The following is a 16,814-nucleotide window of genomic DNA, read 5'->3' on the forward strand; positions in this document are numbered from 1 at the left end:
CTGAATGATACGGTATGTGTTTACTTGAATGTCTCAGTGGACATGGCTAAGTGTACGACATACAGACATCACCCATGGTGGACCGTATGATGTCATGGATATAGTGGTTAGTTGACGAAACAATTAAGACTAGGCACATGACAAAAGTGCCTAATGGCCCTACTGACAGAGATTCCTTCTCCCGACCGGCGCATGGCCCACTCGTATCCATAGATCCTGCAGTGCGGGTGTTTCACTGGAGTATCCAGATGCAGTGAAGATGGATCAGTCCTTGAATATCAGCAAGAAACAGCCGTGTTAACGTAAAGTGACGCTCAACTGAAGGCTGCGGTTTTAACCTTCTAATATTGCGTTGTGTTGACCTATAACATACTACAGAGGTAGACCATCTCCATATACCTGCAGTTTGTTGCTGACAAGATGAAAGAAGCACGGCTAGTTGTTGTAATTATCGTATGTCACTGGACTTTGGCCATCAGTTCGGTTTCCGTTGCACAAACACCGCATTACACAAGTATATTTACGCAACAATCACACGCCAATCCAGGAGGAAATGGTCCCATTTATACCAAATCCGAACTCGACCTGGTGATTGTTGAGCTTATTATCAGCCTATTACTCATAGCCGCTTCATTCAGCCTATCACTCATAGCCGCTTCATTCAGCCTATCACTCATAACCGCTTCATTCAGCCTATCACTCATAGCCACTTCATTCAGCCTATTACTCATAGCCACTTCATTCAGCCTATTACTTAGAGCCGCTTCATTCAGACGATTACTCATAGCCGCTTCATTCAGCCTATTACTCATAACCGCTTCATTCAGCCTATTTCTCATAGCCGCTTCAATCAGCCTATCACTCATAGCCACTTCATTCAGCCTATTACTTATAGCCGCTTCATTCAGACGATTACGTTTCGACCGCTGGCGAGAAATCGCCTCAATTAAGAAGGTATTTTCGGCTGTGATCTTTGTTTCTCAAAGTCAAAGCCCCACTGTCCAGCCCCCCTGGCAACTCGGCCCATCCTTTTATCAACATCCTGCATCAAAAGATTGTGCTCTTAAATTGGTTTTTCGATACCTGCCCCAACAGCTTCCCCCACCCTCATCGGCTAGAACATATTACCCACATGCACGTCCCGGACACATGCATAGCGTTTGGCCCCTTACTTCGGCTTATTTAGCTGTCAATATCGCTTTATTATCATAGGTTTAGGTTACACTCCATTCTTCCGACACGCCGTCGAAGACAGCCATTGACAATAGTGTTTCGGCGGCGACGGTATATTATCCAATCAGAGTGCCGCCGAGGACCTGTCAATCAAAGTCGGCCGTCAATCATGAAATGCCTTCTAACGCATGGAGTCGGACCGCTAGGAGAAGTTGCCCGGCGTCACTGGATCACAGGTGGACGAGTACACCACGGGAGTATTGAAACCTTGGGACTCTAGTAATACCGGCACTCGTATTGTCCATGTGAGGATTACGTGTGTATGCATCTGAACCACGGAGGATGCAATAGCCAATCTACTGGAATTAACAAGGTAAGGAGACAGGCAAACTTATGTTTACTTCAGTGTTGATCTTTGACTTCACCGAGGGGTCCAATCTTTTTCCGCAGTTTCAATTCTTTTCTGTAAATGTGACTCCTCGCTTTTGATTAACTCCAACATGTGTGTATTTCATGGTGTGGGCAAATGACAACCCTGGCACCTACTCGGTTTCACATTCAGGGGATAGATATCACAGCGCATAGGCGTGATTATAATATCTTAGACAGTCGACAGTGCAGGGGGTCTGAATGAAAAGCCGGCTCTAAACCTCTACATATCTGCAGATCTAGCGAAGTACATTACCCCACTGCTGTGTCCGTACCCGGGGTACTGATGGCCTGGTGGTTTTTGTACACTTAAGTCAATCAAGATAGGCTCTCCATGCTATCGATTTCAGCGCAATGGGTGTGAAGTAGAGCGGCTGCAAATGCGCGAACACGAGAGTACATTAACTGGAACCGCTTCACCTGTGTAATGAATTAAAGGTTAAACATTCCGTACAAGGATTTTCATAGATCAGTTGTTGTTTGTTTTAGAATCTTTTTCGCACCTGAATGGTTATTGTAAGGGGTTATTTCAAATAGTGACTTGCCACAGTTTTTTTTTCTATGGAAATTCCACCTATTACCCAACGTATATGGTGTTGGTGTTGGCACGGCTGGTGTTATGGAGGACACGCACATATCGTATGGAGGACTTTAATTGATTGCTATATACATACAGATAAGGGGAAGACAAACACACGGTCACCCAGACGCTTGTTTAAATCCACACTATTTGTTTGTTGAATAGACTGTTATCAATGGTTTAGACTGCTTGATCAACAAGAGTACAAGAGATTCCCCGCCATATGGAACTGATATTGTAAACCCACGGTACCTATCGGAGTTTGATTACTAATCAATACCCAGGAAATGTCTATTTCAGTGATATTACCATTTTGACAGGTACTTGCGATATTGACAAGGTATGTGATTACTACTCTACAAGCGGTACTGATACAAGCCTTATGCTGGTTGGTAGTGCAAATCTGTCATTTAATCGCTGGATGTTGCCATGCTCATATAGACGTGATGTCCAGTCACATGTTATCCCTACTTAATCGACTTTGTATTAATACGTACTAAGATTCCCAGTTTCAAAATGCAAATGTGTAAACTTCATTTTGACTGCTGAAACAAACTGAAAATAAAACAGACTCTTAATACAGGCGTATTTCAGACTATTCGCTGTAGTTGATCACAGTATGTCTACACCAGCACAAAACAATGACGATTTGAACTGTCCAGCTCATAATGTGCTCATGACATAGCAGTTTTACGGGTGAATATAGGTGTGTTTGACTGACTTCATTGACAGGCAAACACCGAGCCAGTACGACCGCTAGGTTTGGAGATATTGACAGCAGGATGGGATGCAGGTGCACATTTTACGACTGAAGTATTTCGTCTGATCCGTGACAGTGATGTGTGTTAGATAAAGGCACGTATATCGTGAGAGTTGAAATAAAAACATCGCAAAGCACAGAGCCAAGAGGCATCAAGATGTGCAAGTTATGCGGTGCTTCTTTTCAGGTATAAAACTGTCATTCATAAGTTTTTAAACCAGTCACTGGAAATGCAACACTGTCTCTTTCTATTGCATTTAACATATTTTGAACACTAAGGGGGATGAGGACTACACAGAGAGGATACAACTGATACAAATGCAGCATTGTATACGGAAGCCTGCAGGAGTACAGTACGGTGAAGGTGTTTGACATGTGTTGTAATACTTGCCAGTTACACACTGCAACTTTTGACATGCTGCTAGAGCAGGCACCCCGAGCAATTAACTGTTTCCTAGGCGCCCCATCATCACCCGTGACCCACAACCCTGGTAACTCGAGAGAGTGCTATACCTTGGTTTTTCTGACCCGTCAAAGCACGACCATTAGCTTGTAGTCACAATTCATGATCGGCACAGCTCCGAGATTGCTCTGTGACGGGCGATGTCCGAAATTAGTGGCATGTGCACCGGTCATCGCTCGTCCCCAACACATGTTGTCGATAGTGTGATCCATGACATCATCGGTTTCAAGTTCCAAGGGTAGTAATGGGACTATTAAAGTAATCGCTTTGGCGTGGTTTGAGGGCGAGGGTTAGGGGCGGGGCGACTCAGGGGTGCTTGTGTTTGTTCAACACAACATCAAGAGTATCACACTCTTGTATTTACACGGTTAACCTAAACAAAATAGAAACTTCAACTGCCAATCTCCACATGTGTGGCAGTTAATTTCATAACATCATTGACCATGGATGTGAGTCGAACGCTACATCGACAGCTGTAATGTACATATGTCGATATCTGATACTTCGATACACACATGGTATCTGACGCTTTCCCATGTTTAAGCTGAATTATCCACTATATGACATCACAGCCAGTGGCTCGGCTAGTCCAGTGGATGCGCGTAAGTCAACATAAGGCTTGAGTACACACCTGAGTAAGGCCTAGAACGGTGGTAAATCAGGGAGATAAATCAGGCAGTAGAGAAGGGCGTGTTGTGACCACTGCGGGGAGCTGTACATAGTCTGTAGCAGAGGAAACAGGTGCCCCTGATCGCCGATATCATAACTTGCACACGCAACCAAAAGCCTTGTACGTATGTATCCCTCATCACAGCGTCTTGACGACTGGCTACACAACAGACGTAGTGTAAGTGGGATCAGTTGGACAGGAAAACAGCATGGATGACATTACCGGAACAACAGTCAGAACAAAACATTATTTTACAGCCTTCAATATGAAAAGATTGTCAGTTAAAACCGAATTAAACACAAGCCGTGCAGACAGAGCGATTCAGCCAGATCTCACCCTGATCACCTTGTGTCGTGTTTCAGCATCAGGTTGTTGTCGCTGTTGCAGTTGTCGTATGTTTCGATACAAGTTTATGTCGGCACATAGCGCAGTGCTTGGTATTCTTCACACACTGTAGGCTGTTGGCACTGTATGACGGAGTATAAGAGTGCATGTCTGTGTATGACTGTATATGACGGCGTTTCAGAGCGTTTGTGCATGACAGTCTGACAGTCTGACAGTGTGTTTCCGTGTATGACAGTGTATGACCGTCTGTGGCTGTGTATTTCTCTGTATGACTGCATGGCAGTGTATTTCTGCATATCGTGGTGTTGTACATAGTATGACTATGTGCGACGAGGTATGACAATGTATGGTGTGTATGACAATGTATGGTGGTGTATGACAATGTATGACGTTGTATCACAATGTATCATAGTGTATGACAGTGGATGACTGCATGTCTGCTCACGACGTCCTTGGCAGTGTATGACTTTGTATGACAATATATGACTGTATGGACACCTACACCTGTACTGCTGTGTTGGGGAAACATTGGGACCTGGTAGCACGTGCCTGCGACAGCATGGCAGCATGACGCTAGCATGACAGTGTGATAGCCAACATTAGCTACAAGTCTATGTGCACAGACAACACGACGAGATTATTCAGTCAGTCTCTACTGGTGAATTAAACGCAAATGATGCTTTGAGGTGGAATCCCTCGTCCCCACTCGTGTTGAGGTAAAGGCGCTCTATCTTAGACTAGGTGCATGAGGGCAGCGGGACATTTACCTTTTGTTCGCCACGTGCTTCACTTATTTGCCTACCATAAAGTTGATCATTAATATTTACAAGGTTTATAAGAAATGGAAGTTTTCCGCTCAATGTATCTCGCTTAATTACAAACTTCCCCTGAAAGTGGTTGTATCTCGCTGTATCAATTATGCTAATTTCGTGTTTGCGATACCTTCAGTGAAACTCTTTGTTTGTTATTGTAATTTCATTCCGAATGTGCCCGTGCTATACCATGGCTGGGATCTATGCATGATTCAACGTCAGTACAAAGCTGATTTGGCACGAATGTGTTAATGTTAGCAATGCGTCTAATTATAACTTGTACATTCCCTCACTCGTTTTACACGGGCTGTATGTCAACCTTGGACTTATTGCAACTTGACTGTATGTTACCGTCACCTCTTGGTCGTGTCCTGCACTCACATTCGGGGTTACAATGATGTCAGATACAGTTATACATTATTTGTACTTGACCATCCGCTCTACGTCACATTAACCGTCATCATCTGCGGCAACGTCGGTGACGTGATCAGCAGCACCGGCTACATGCCATATTCATCAGGTAACTGGAATCCAATTGCTGGACAGTGACCTTAGAATCTATGTCGAAACGTAAGATTTCACAAAATAAAGACGTTGCATATCCATTAAAACGTATTATCACACAACTAGAATCCCGCTTTACAGTCGCTGTTGCAGGAATCATATACTGTAGCCAGAAGAGAAAGTGACTGAACTCGTGACAACAATGTGCACCCATACAACATGTTTTCACATTTACCACCGTCGGTATTTCATATTGCCATGTTCATCTCACATGCTGAAGCCATATACATGATACGAACAATATCCCTGGGGAGAGGAGATGCTGAACACAAACAAGCCTGAATCCCACCCGGCTCAAAGGTCAGTGAAATAGACCTGTCCAGTCTGTAGTTGGGGATACTGTACACCGGCTTCATTGTCCAGCTCTCTTGACCAGTACCCAGACAATGTATGGGGCGATGAAGCAGATGTTGATATTTACACTCATGAGTGGTCAGTTTTTGTTTTGACACCTGGTAAGCGGGAAGCGATTGACATGGAGTCCACCGGTACTTGTCTGTGCCATTCACGGGGTGTGCACTCTGGTGTAAATGTCGGGGTAAGGGAAGGCACTCTGGTGTAAAGGAGGGCATACATGCGTAGGTGTGGGAGTAAAGGAGTGAACTCTGGTGTAGATGTCAGGGTAAAGGAGGGCACACTGGTGTGGATGTCAGGGTAAAGGAGGGCACTCTGGTGTAGATGTCGGGGTAAAGGAGGGCACTCTTGTGTAGGTGTCGGGGTAACAATTCAATAAAATTATGAAATAATTAATGATCTCTCATCCTGTGAAAGTGGAACTTCCTGCCATGCTCATTAACAATTTCTGGTTGAGATTGATAAACATGTGGTGTTGAGTTCCAGACAGAATTTTCAAAGAAAATCAAATTGAAAAAGTAAACATTTGCGAGTACTTTTTACCGACGCCTTTCAGATAACATCAATTAACAAAAAAGAAATGGGCAAGGGGCTAGCAATTATTTGTCTCTGAGTTTTCTTTTTCATCTAACAGTATTTTTTTTTTGTTATTGGAAGGAATATCCGAGTTACTGCAAAGAAACATCAACACTGATTAGTCACACGTTCTTTTTATTTTAATATCAATAGCATTAGCAGTTGAATTGTGGTGATGGCTTCAGATTTATATGTGGTGAAATTGAAACATGGTATTCACTTTCTATTCTGAATGCAGTCATACTAATTTTTGCCAAAGGTCTTTAAAGGAAAGACAAATTCTGTAACTGCAAAGACAATTCAATACAAATTTGAGAATACCCATGATCTCTGTTAAGTCTTTGTTCATCTGGATTTGCTATGTGTTCGTATAAGGACCTTAAGATTTATTTTGAATAGCAATTCATATTTTCCCTAACAATTTGTATGTTTCATATCTTTCAGAAATAGCTGAAACGTAACAGACTTATCTTGTTACTGCAAAGACAAAATATTAGTAATGATCCATTGAGATGTGCACTAAATATATGAGATAAGATTACCTTATTGATTCTCAAAGAAGTCTGCTCTTGAAACCTTGAATGATGTTATGCATTTTAAGATAATGTTATTTGAAAGCCAGAGTGTGACTTTGAATAATATTAGTATGACAGCCTAATGATCAGTCAGCTTAACCACCAAAGTGTTTAATGTGCTAATATCAGAAACAAACATTCAATGAAACATACATTTCTGTATGTGTTTCAGAACTGGAAAGATGGATATGACAAATACAGAGATTAATTTTGTTGATTAATTTGCTTTTTTGACAGATTGAGGAAGATGATCAAAACTTTGATATTCTCACTCCTGTTTGACAGTTTGATAAATTCCTAACAGTTAGGGTCAAACTTGTTGTTAAATGGGGTTCTGAGTTTCTAAATAAACTGCTATTTTTATTGCTGTTCATTCAAAGTGCAATGTCTATAGTTTTTATTGAACACCAGAATTTAATTCTTCTTTGTCTTCCCTCAACTTTTTCTGAAATGTTTTTCCAGTAACACTGACATGTTTTTGGCGTAACAAATAGGCTATTTTCTAAAGTATAGACTGTATATTTTAAACTTCAAGTATGGCAAAAACAATACTTTTATAAATTGATATTTATGAACCCATCATTTCATCACTGCCATAGGTGTATTCTTATCCTAACTCAAATATATGAATATATTTTCTTCTCTGTAACAAACATTTTATTGTTAGAGACCATATTTGGAGATATAAGTATGGCATGTAACACTCACTATACTTCTGAGAGTTACAGGCAAAGAACTCTTCCTTTAATTACAGGTAGATCAGAGGTATTCGTTACAATTGAATAGTTTTTCAAATTTATTTGATTAAATTTTCTTTCCAATACAATGAGGTGTCTCTGGTATAACGATGCAAAACTTCATGGTAAATGTTTTATAGTCTAAAGAGCAAGATATTGTCATAAATCACTCAGAAATATCAAAATGTTTTCTTCAAATCACCTCCAGTGCAATTATGTTTTAGGGGAGACAGTTGAAAGGATACCAAGAGTATTGCAAAGTACTAACATATTTCACGTTTTCTTTTGATACAGTGTAGAACAGTTTTATTACATGAAAAGTACAATTTTAGAACTGATTTTTTAAGTGTAAGTAACAGAATAACAGGTAAGAGAGACTTTACAATGCGATATCGTTACATATCAGTGTAAATTTATTTTAACAAAAAATGTGAATATTACTGTTGTTACATTGTGTCTTCATCCTAATTAGTATAAATTACTCTACATAAAAATACTGGACACAATTAAGCCTCAAATACAATGGTATATGAACCTTTAGCCCGCAGCTCGCCATTGGTGCAGAGACTGATGATTTTGTATTTAAATTATGTTGCCTTTTGTACACCAGATAGCTGCAACTTTTGAAAATGACTCACAATTGGTCCCTGATACATTGCAAAGCGGATGACGTCGCTTGGCACGATTGTATCCTGTAGTTGTGCAAGGTGTTGTGATTAGTTGGTTCCCAGAGTCCGCCTATCTTTTCTTTGTCATCGGTCGATGGTCGAAGAGGAGGGGTATCTAGAAAAACGACACCTGGAGCAACGACATTTAGAGGAACGGCATAGAGGAATGTCATGAAGAGGAACGACATCTAGAGGAACGAATGACATCTAGAGTAACTAATGGAATTTAGAGAAATGATATCTAAAGGAACTGCATCTACAGGAACAACATGTAGAGAAACAACATCTAGAAGAACGGCATGTAGAGGAACAACATCTAGAAGACAAAAACATCTAAAGGAACGACATCTAGAGGAACAACAACTAGAGGGACTGCAGCTAGAGGAACGACATCTAGAGGAACAACATCTAGAGTAACAACATCTAGAGGAACTGCATGTAGAGGAACAACATCTAAAGACACTACATCTAGAGGAACAACATCTAGAGGTACAACATCAAAAGGATTGACATCTAGAAGCACAACATCTAAAGGAACGACATCTAGAGTAACAACATCTAGAGGAACTGCATGTAGAGGAACAACATCTAAAGACACTACATCTAGAGGAACAACATCTAGAGGTACAACATCAAAAGGATTGACATCTAGAAGCACAACATCTAAAGGAACGACATCTAGAAGAACGGCATGTAGAGGAACAACATCTAGAGGAAAAACATCCGAAGGAACGGCATCTAAAGTAACACCATCTAGAGGAACAAAATGTAGAGGAACATCTAAAGGAACGGCATCTAGAGGAACAGCATCTAGAGGAACACAATGTAGAGGAACAACATCTAGAAGAACAGCATCTAGAGGAATAACGTTTAGAGGAACAACATCTAGACGACAGACATGTAGAGGAACAGCATCAAGAGGATCAAAGTGTAGAGGAACAGCATCTAGAGGAACAAAATGTAGAGGAATAACATCTGGAGGAACAAAATGTACAGGAACAACATCTAAAGGGACGCTATCTAGAGGAACAGCATGCAGAGGAACACCATCTAGAGGAACAGCATCTAGAGGAAGAAAATGTACAGGGACACCATCTAGAGGAACAGAATGTAGAGGAATAACATCTAAAGGAACGGCATCTAGAGGAACAGCATCTAGAAGAACGGCATGTAGAGGAACAGCATCTAGAGGAATAACACCTAGAGGAACAAAATGTAGAGGAACGACATCTAGAGGAAAAATATCTAGAGGAACGACAGTTAGAGATGTTGATCTAGATGTTGTTCCTCTAGACGTTATTCCTCCAGATGCTGTTCTTGTAGATGTTGTTCCTCTAGATGTTGTTCCTCTGCATTTTGTTCCTCTAGATGTTGTTTCTGTACATTTTGTTCCTCTAGATGCTGTTCCTCAACATGTCGCTCGTCTAGATGCTGTTACTCTAGACGTTATTCCTCCAGATGCTGCTCTTGTAGATATTGTTCCTCTAGATGTTATTCCTCTACATTTTGTTAATCTAGATGTTATTCCTCTAGATGCTGTTCCTCTACATGTCGTTCCTCTAGATGTTTTTCCTCTAGCTACTGTTCCTCTAGATGCCATTCCTCTAGAATTTATTCCTCTACATTTTGTTCCTCTAGATGCATTTCCTCTGCATTTTGTTCCTCTGGATGTTGTTCCTCCACATTTTGTTCCTCTAGATGTTGTTCCTCTAGATGCTGTTCATCAACATGTCGACCGTCTAGAAGGTTTTCCTTTAGATGTTGTTCCTCTACATTTTGCTCCTCTAGGTGCTGTTCTTCTAGGAACGGCATCTAGAGGAACAACGTCTAGAGGAACAGCATGTAGAGCAACAACATCTAGAGGAGCAAAATGTAGAGGAATAACATCTAGAGGAACGGCATCTAGTGGAACAGCGTGTAGAGCAACAACATCTAGAGGAACAAAATGTAGAGGAATAACATCTAGAGAACCAACATCTGGAGGAACGGCAGCTACAGGAACGACATGGATGAAAGAATGGCATCTAAAGAAACGACATCTAGTGGAACATAATCTAGAGTAACACAATCTCGAGGAACGGCATCTATTTAAAGGAACGGCATCTAGTGGAAAATCATCTGGAGGAACGATTTCTAGAGGAACAATATCTAGAGGAACGAATCGCATTTAGGGGAACGGCATCTAGAGGAACAGCATCGAGAGGAACAACAGCTAGAAGAACGTATTCTAGAGAAAGGAATGGAGCCTTATCAATGCATGTGTACAATTCCCCGTGGGAGAATCTTATCTCATTGATACATCTGTACAACCCTCAGTGGGAGGATGCAATCTCATCGATACATGTGTCCATCACTCTATGGGAGAATGTTATCTCATTGATACATTTGTTCATCCCTCTGTGAGAGAATGTTCTTTCGTCGATACATCTGTACAACCTTCTATGGGAGAATGTTATGCCATAGATACATCTACACAATCCTCTGTGGGAGATTGCACTGTCAAATCATTTGAAAGATGAATTTACATGGCGTATATTTGACACTTATGTTGAAAACAGAAAAGTGCTTCGTGGTTGTTTTGCAACGTAGTGCACGTGTGAAAGGACAGGAGTACTGAAGGGACAGTCTGTATCTAGGAAGACACAGTATCCAGACATTGACTGGGAGCGAGAAGTCGCAACATGCACATACTTGAGTTTTACTAAAACTGAATGACATATTCTAATCAACTCGTCACACGATCAGCTGACACAGCAACACTACAACCATCTCCTCCATTACACAATCACTGCAACCTGATATGAAATAGTCAACGTTCAAACACCATTTTGTTTTCCAGCACAAATATGTAACCTTCTGAAGATATATTTCAAAAATGAACTTTTCAACCGTAATGCAGAAGATGACATGAACAAAGTACAGTTGTACTTCGTATTAACTAGAAAGGATTGTGTTCATGTATCGCACTGTTGATGTCAACCAAACACATAGTGAATACATCAAATTGTTAATAAAACAATGAACACACTGACGGTTTTAATCGACGGATTCAGATCATTCGAAGTTTACGGGATGTACTTTGTCGGTTTGTCAGACGAAATTGACCTGTTCGATCCCATGTTTAGCATAGGGTCTATACTGTGTGCCTGGGTAAATATACAGCCTCTTCATCGATGTGTATGTAAACGATGTAATACTCCACACGATCACGTGTCGCTGAAATAGATATGGTAAAATGCCAACCCATCTTGTTAAGGACTTTATTTCACACACTCCTTGACAGTACGTGCATCACGGCTCCGCGCAGCTTCTTTCATCACCCCGCCCTCGTTTCAAACCACCCCTAACCCTGAGTGGACTTTTTACAGAACATATTTGAACGCTTGTTGAATTGTACCCCTTATCGTTATCAAGGGTGGGGCTGGGTATGGCAAAGGGGACGGGCACGTTTAACCCGCGTGCCCGCCTGACTTCTACTGGATTTGACGCTTGTATAGAACGTGGTTGCTAAAGAACCCGACTGTCCCCTATTATTGTAGGTATCATGTCAATATTTGTTGATTCTATGTGAAGGATGAGTTGCTGACAAGTGTCATGTTGTACATTGCAAGCAGGTTTCCATCTGGGGGTTGTATATGGCAAAGAAACCGGAATGCCTTTCACGAGTATCTGACAGGTACTCTCTACCAAAAAAACACAGGATATTTTGTTACGGTATTTCTTGATGTGTATATATTTCAAATATGCCAAACATAATTCCTTGCTCAAACACCGAATGCCATTTCTGGAGCTATTAGATTGCGGATAACATTTATGCATTGACATCATAATAAAAATGGTTCATATTTCGCAGCAATATGCGTTTCAGTGGAAACTGTATGACAAAAATGGGTTTCCATACTCGCATTGTATCGGGCTTTGTTCCATCTTCCATTTCGGTAACTTATCCACCTTCCTTCTCGTCAGCTTGTCAGTCTCCAATCTCGCCACAGTCACCTCATTTCATCTTGACAACACGTGGACCTTCCATCTAGTCTACTGGTCCGTTTTCCGGGCTCTGGTCAGCTTGTCCAACATCCTTATTTGTCGGTGTTTAGTCCCTTAAACGTTTCCGCTTTCTCTGTAGTCAAACTATCCACCTTCCATCTCGTCAACCTGATCACTTTCCATCTCGTCAACCTGATCACTTTCCATCTCGTCACCCTGATCACTTTCCATTTCGTCAACGTGATCACTTTCCATTTCGTCAACCTGATCACTTTCCATCTCGTCAAAACGATCACTTTCTATCTCGTCAACCTGATAACTTTCCATCTCGTCAACTTTCCATCTCGTCAACTTTCCATCTCGTCAACCTGATCACTTTCCATCTCGTCAACTTTTCATTTCATCAACCTGGTCACTTTCCATCTCGCAAACTTTCCATCTCGTCAAGCTGATCATTTTCCATCTCGTCAACCTGATCACTTTCAATCTCGTCAACTTTCCATTTCGTCAACCTGATCACTTTCTATCTCGTCAACTTTCCATCTCGTCAACCTGATCACTTTACATCTTGTCAACTTTCCATCTCGTCAACCTGATCACTTTCTATCTCGTCAACTTTCCATCTCGTCAACCTGATCACTTTACATCTTGTCAACTTTCCATCTCGTCAAACTGATCACTTTCCATCTCGTCAACTTTCCATCTCGTCAACCTGATCTCTTTCCATCTCGTCAAGCTGATCACTTTCCATCTCGTCAAGCTGATCACTTCTCATCGCTTATACATCTCTCCCCTGGAGCGTGCTTAGCTGTACTGCATAACAATTTATGGAAGTATTAATTATGTTGATTATGACCGCGACCACTTTACCATCATATTGATGTCCAACTTGGCCAGCTTAAATGTCAGATGTGGGTAATTGCCCACTGAATGACAGTCCACTGACAACTCGCAATGGCTGAACGCTTCAGTTTGAAAACATTTTGTTATGCCGAACATCGGTGATGAAACTCCTGCACAGAAAACTCGAATAGTCAGCGACTTCTTTTTCAAGTAAAATAAATTCAGTGTCTCTTGAAATATACTGGAGACCGCCTCTCTCAATCGAAAGTCTCCTTCTCCACAAAGAACTTATTACAGACAAGGAGGACACAGGCTGCCACTGTCGATCACCTATACTGTGGTGCACATCCCCCCCTTTGCGCGTCAGTCTTTATATCCCTACATGTGCTCACAGAGGGTCTCCCTTGGGGGAAAGCAACCCAAGCGCATATTGTCAAGGTCCGACTTTACAGTCCGTCTCGTGTGTGTAACGGAGACGTTTTATGACCATCACTAAAACCCGCGCTAGTTCAATACTAAAATATTATACTTAACGCTGGTGTATTAAAAGTTCGATTGGTACCAAGCAGGGTTTTACTGCACCCGAAACTTCGATTCTGTATTCCAGGAAGTCATGTTTATAAACAAATTTGCTTGGCAATATTAACTGTAGGTTTCGCGTTTGTTTCACTCCTGAAATACGGACTCTCTTTCATTAGCAAAACATATACGTCCAGACAATTCGATGCCGTGGTTTTGGTATGGCCTACATCTTACACAGAACGCCTTTCACGATATTTCACTAGATCACCGAATATGACGCATTCGGACTTACGATGATGGGGCTGATTGTGTTGTGAGAACACCCCAGGTGTCTACATCTATACACGAGTCATGACACATATCACACGTGGGCTAGTCCAGGTGTCTACATCTATACATGAGTCATGATACATATCACACGTGGGGTAGTCCAGATGTCTTCCTCTGTACACGAGTCATGATACATATCACACGTGGGGTAGTCCAGGTGTCTACATCAATACATGAGTCATGATACATATCACACGTGGGGTAGTCCAGATGTTTTCCTCTGTACACGAGTCTTGATACATATTACACGTGGGGTAGTCCAGATGTCTTCCTCTGCACACGAGTCATGATACATATCACACGTGGGGTAGTCCAGATGTCTTCCTCTGTACACGAGTCATGATACATATCACACGTGGGGTAGTCCAGATGTCTTCCTCTGTACACGAGTCATGATACATATCACACGTGGGGTAGTCCAAGTGTCTACATCTATTCATGAGTCATGATACATATCACACGTGGGGTAGTCCAGATGTCTTCCTCTGTACACGAGTCATGATACATATCACACGTGGGGTAGTCCAGATGTCTTCCTCTGTACACGAGTCATGATACATATTACACGTGGGTTAGTCCAGATGTCTTCCTCTGTACACGAGTCATGATACATATCACACGTGGGATAGTCCAGATGTCTTCCTCTGTACACGAGTCTTGATACATATCACACGTGGGGTAGTCCAGATGTCTTCCTCTGTACACGAGTCTTGATACATATCACACGTGGGGTAGTCCAGATGTTTTCCTCTGTACACGAGTCTTGATACATATTACACGTGGGGTAGTCCAGATGTCTTCCTCTGCACACGAGTCTTGATACATATCACACGTGGGGTAGTCCAGATGTCTTCCTCTGTACACGAGTCATGATACATATCACACGTGGGGTAGTCCAGATGTCTTCCTCTGTACACGAGTCATGACACATATCACACGTGGGGTAGTCCAGATGTCTTCCTCTGTACACGAGTCATGATACATATTACACGTGGGGTAGTCCAGATGTCTTCCTCTGTACACGAGTCATGATACATATTACACGTGGGTTAGTCCAGATGTCTTCCTCTGTACACGAGTCATGATACATATCACACGTGGGGTAGTCCAGATGTCTTCCTCTGTACACGAGTCTTGATACATATCACACGTGGGGTAGTCCAGATGTCTTCCTCTGTACACGAGTCATGATACATATTACACGTGGGGTAGTCCAGATGTCTTCCTCTGTACACGAGTCTTGATACATATCACACGTGGGGTAGTCCAGATGTCTTCCTCTGTACACGAGTCATGATACATATCACACGTGGGGTAGTCCAGATGATAGACATGACCATGTGCTTTGTGCGTCCCATGACTCATCCTTTACTGCAGGATCCACTGTATGTTGTGTCCAGCGAACATGTGGATTTAGCACGGTCACTGTGGATTTAGATCGACCTGTGAATCCCACATATATCTGTAAATAGTATATAGTCAGAGTGGATATAGGTCCAACTGTGAATTTTGCAAATATTGTTGCATGGTCATTGTGGATTTAGATCAAACCGTGAATCCCACAACAATCGGTACATATTCATAGTGGATTTAGATCGAACTATGTGTCACACAAATACCCGTAAATGGTAGGGGTGGATATATATTTAGGTGGTACTGTGAAAATCACAAATATCGGTACAATGTCATGGTAGATTTAGATCGTACTGTGAATCCCTCAACCGTCTGTACTTCCCCATTGGATGTACGTATGTCTACAGTACGTAGAGGGATTGAGGGATTCACAGTACGTAGACATACGTACATCCAGTGGGGAAGTACAGACGATTGAGGGATTCACAGTACGCAGACATGCGTACATCCAGTGGGGAAGTACAGACGATTGAGGGATTCACAGTACGTAGACATGCGTACATCCAGTGGGGAAGTACAGACGATTGAGGGATTCACAGTACGTAGACATGCGTACATCCAATGGGGAACTACAGACGATTGAGGGATTCACAGTACGTAGACATGCGTACATCTAATGGGGAAGTACAGACGGTTGAGGGATTCACAGTACGTAGACATGCGTACATCCAATGGGGAAGTACAGACGATTGAGGGATTCACAGTACGTAGACATGCGTACATCCAGTGGGGAAGTACAGACGATTGAGGGATTCACAGTACGTAGACATGCGTACATCTAATGGGGAAGTACAGACGGTTGAGGGATTCACAGTACGTAGACATGCGTACATCTAATGGGGAAGTACAGACGGTTGAGGGATTCACAGTACGTAGACATGCGTACATCCAATGGGGAACTACAGACGATTGAGGGATTCACAGTGCGTAGACATGCGTACATCTAATGGGGAAGTACAGACGGTTGAGGGATTCACAGTGCGTAGACATGCGTACATCTAATGGGGAAGTAC

At 42.1% G+C, this 16,814-nt stretch overlaps 1 protein-coding gene across 2 annotated transcripts in view; it reads left to right on the plus strand.

Annotated features, from left to right (window-relative positions):
* Positions 1-16,814, plus strand: part of LOC137296803 (protein Wnt-5a-like) — a 206,788-nt gene that overhangs the window by 110,513 nt on the left and 79,461 nt on the right. The window contains exon 1 of one of the 2 annotated variants that reach the window (XM_067828661.1): positions 1,382-1,546. The exons of the other annotated variant lie outside the window; for it this stretch is intronic. The gene's annotated coding sequence lies outside the window, so the exon portion shown is untranslated. Of the gene's footprint in view, positions 1-1,381; positions 1,547-16,814 lie in introns of those variants that run through there. 2 annotated transcript variants of the gene reach the window in all.

This window comes from Haliotis asinina, chromosome 9 (assembly GCF_037392515.1).
Source record: "Haliotis asinina isolate JCU_RB_2024 chromosome 9, JCU_Hal_asi_v2, whole genome shotgun sequence".
Taxonomy (NCBI): domain Eukaryota; kingdom Metazoa; phylum Mollusca; class Gastropoda; order Lepetellida; family Haliotidae; genus Haliotis; species Haliotis asinina.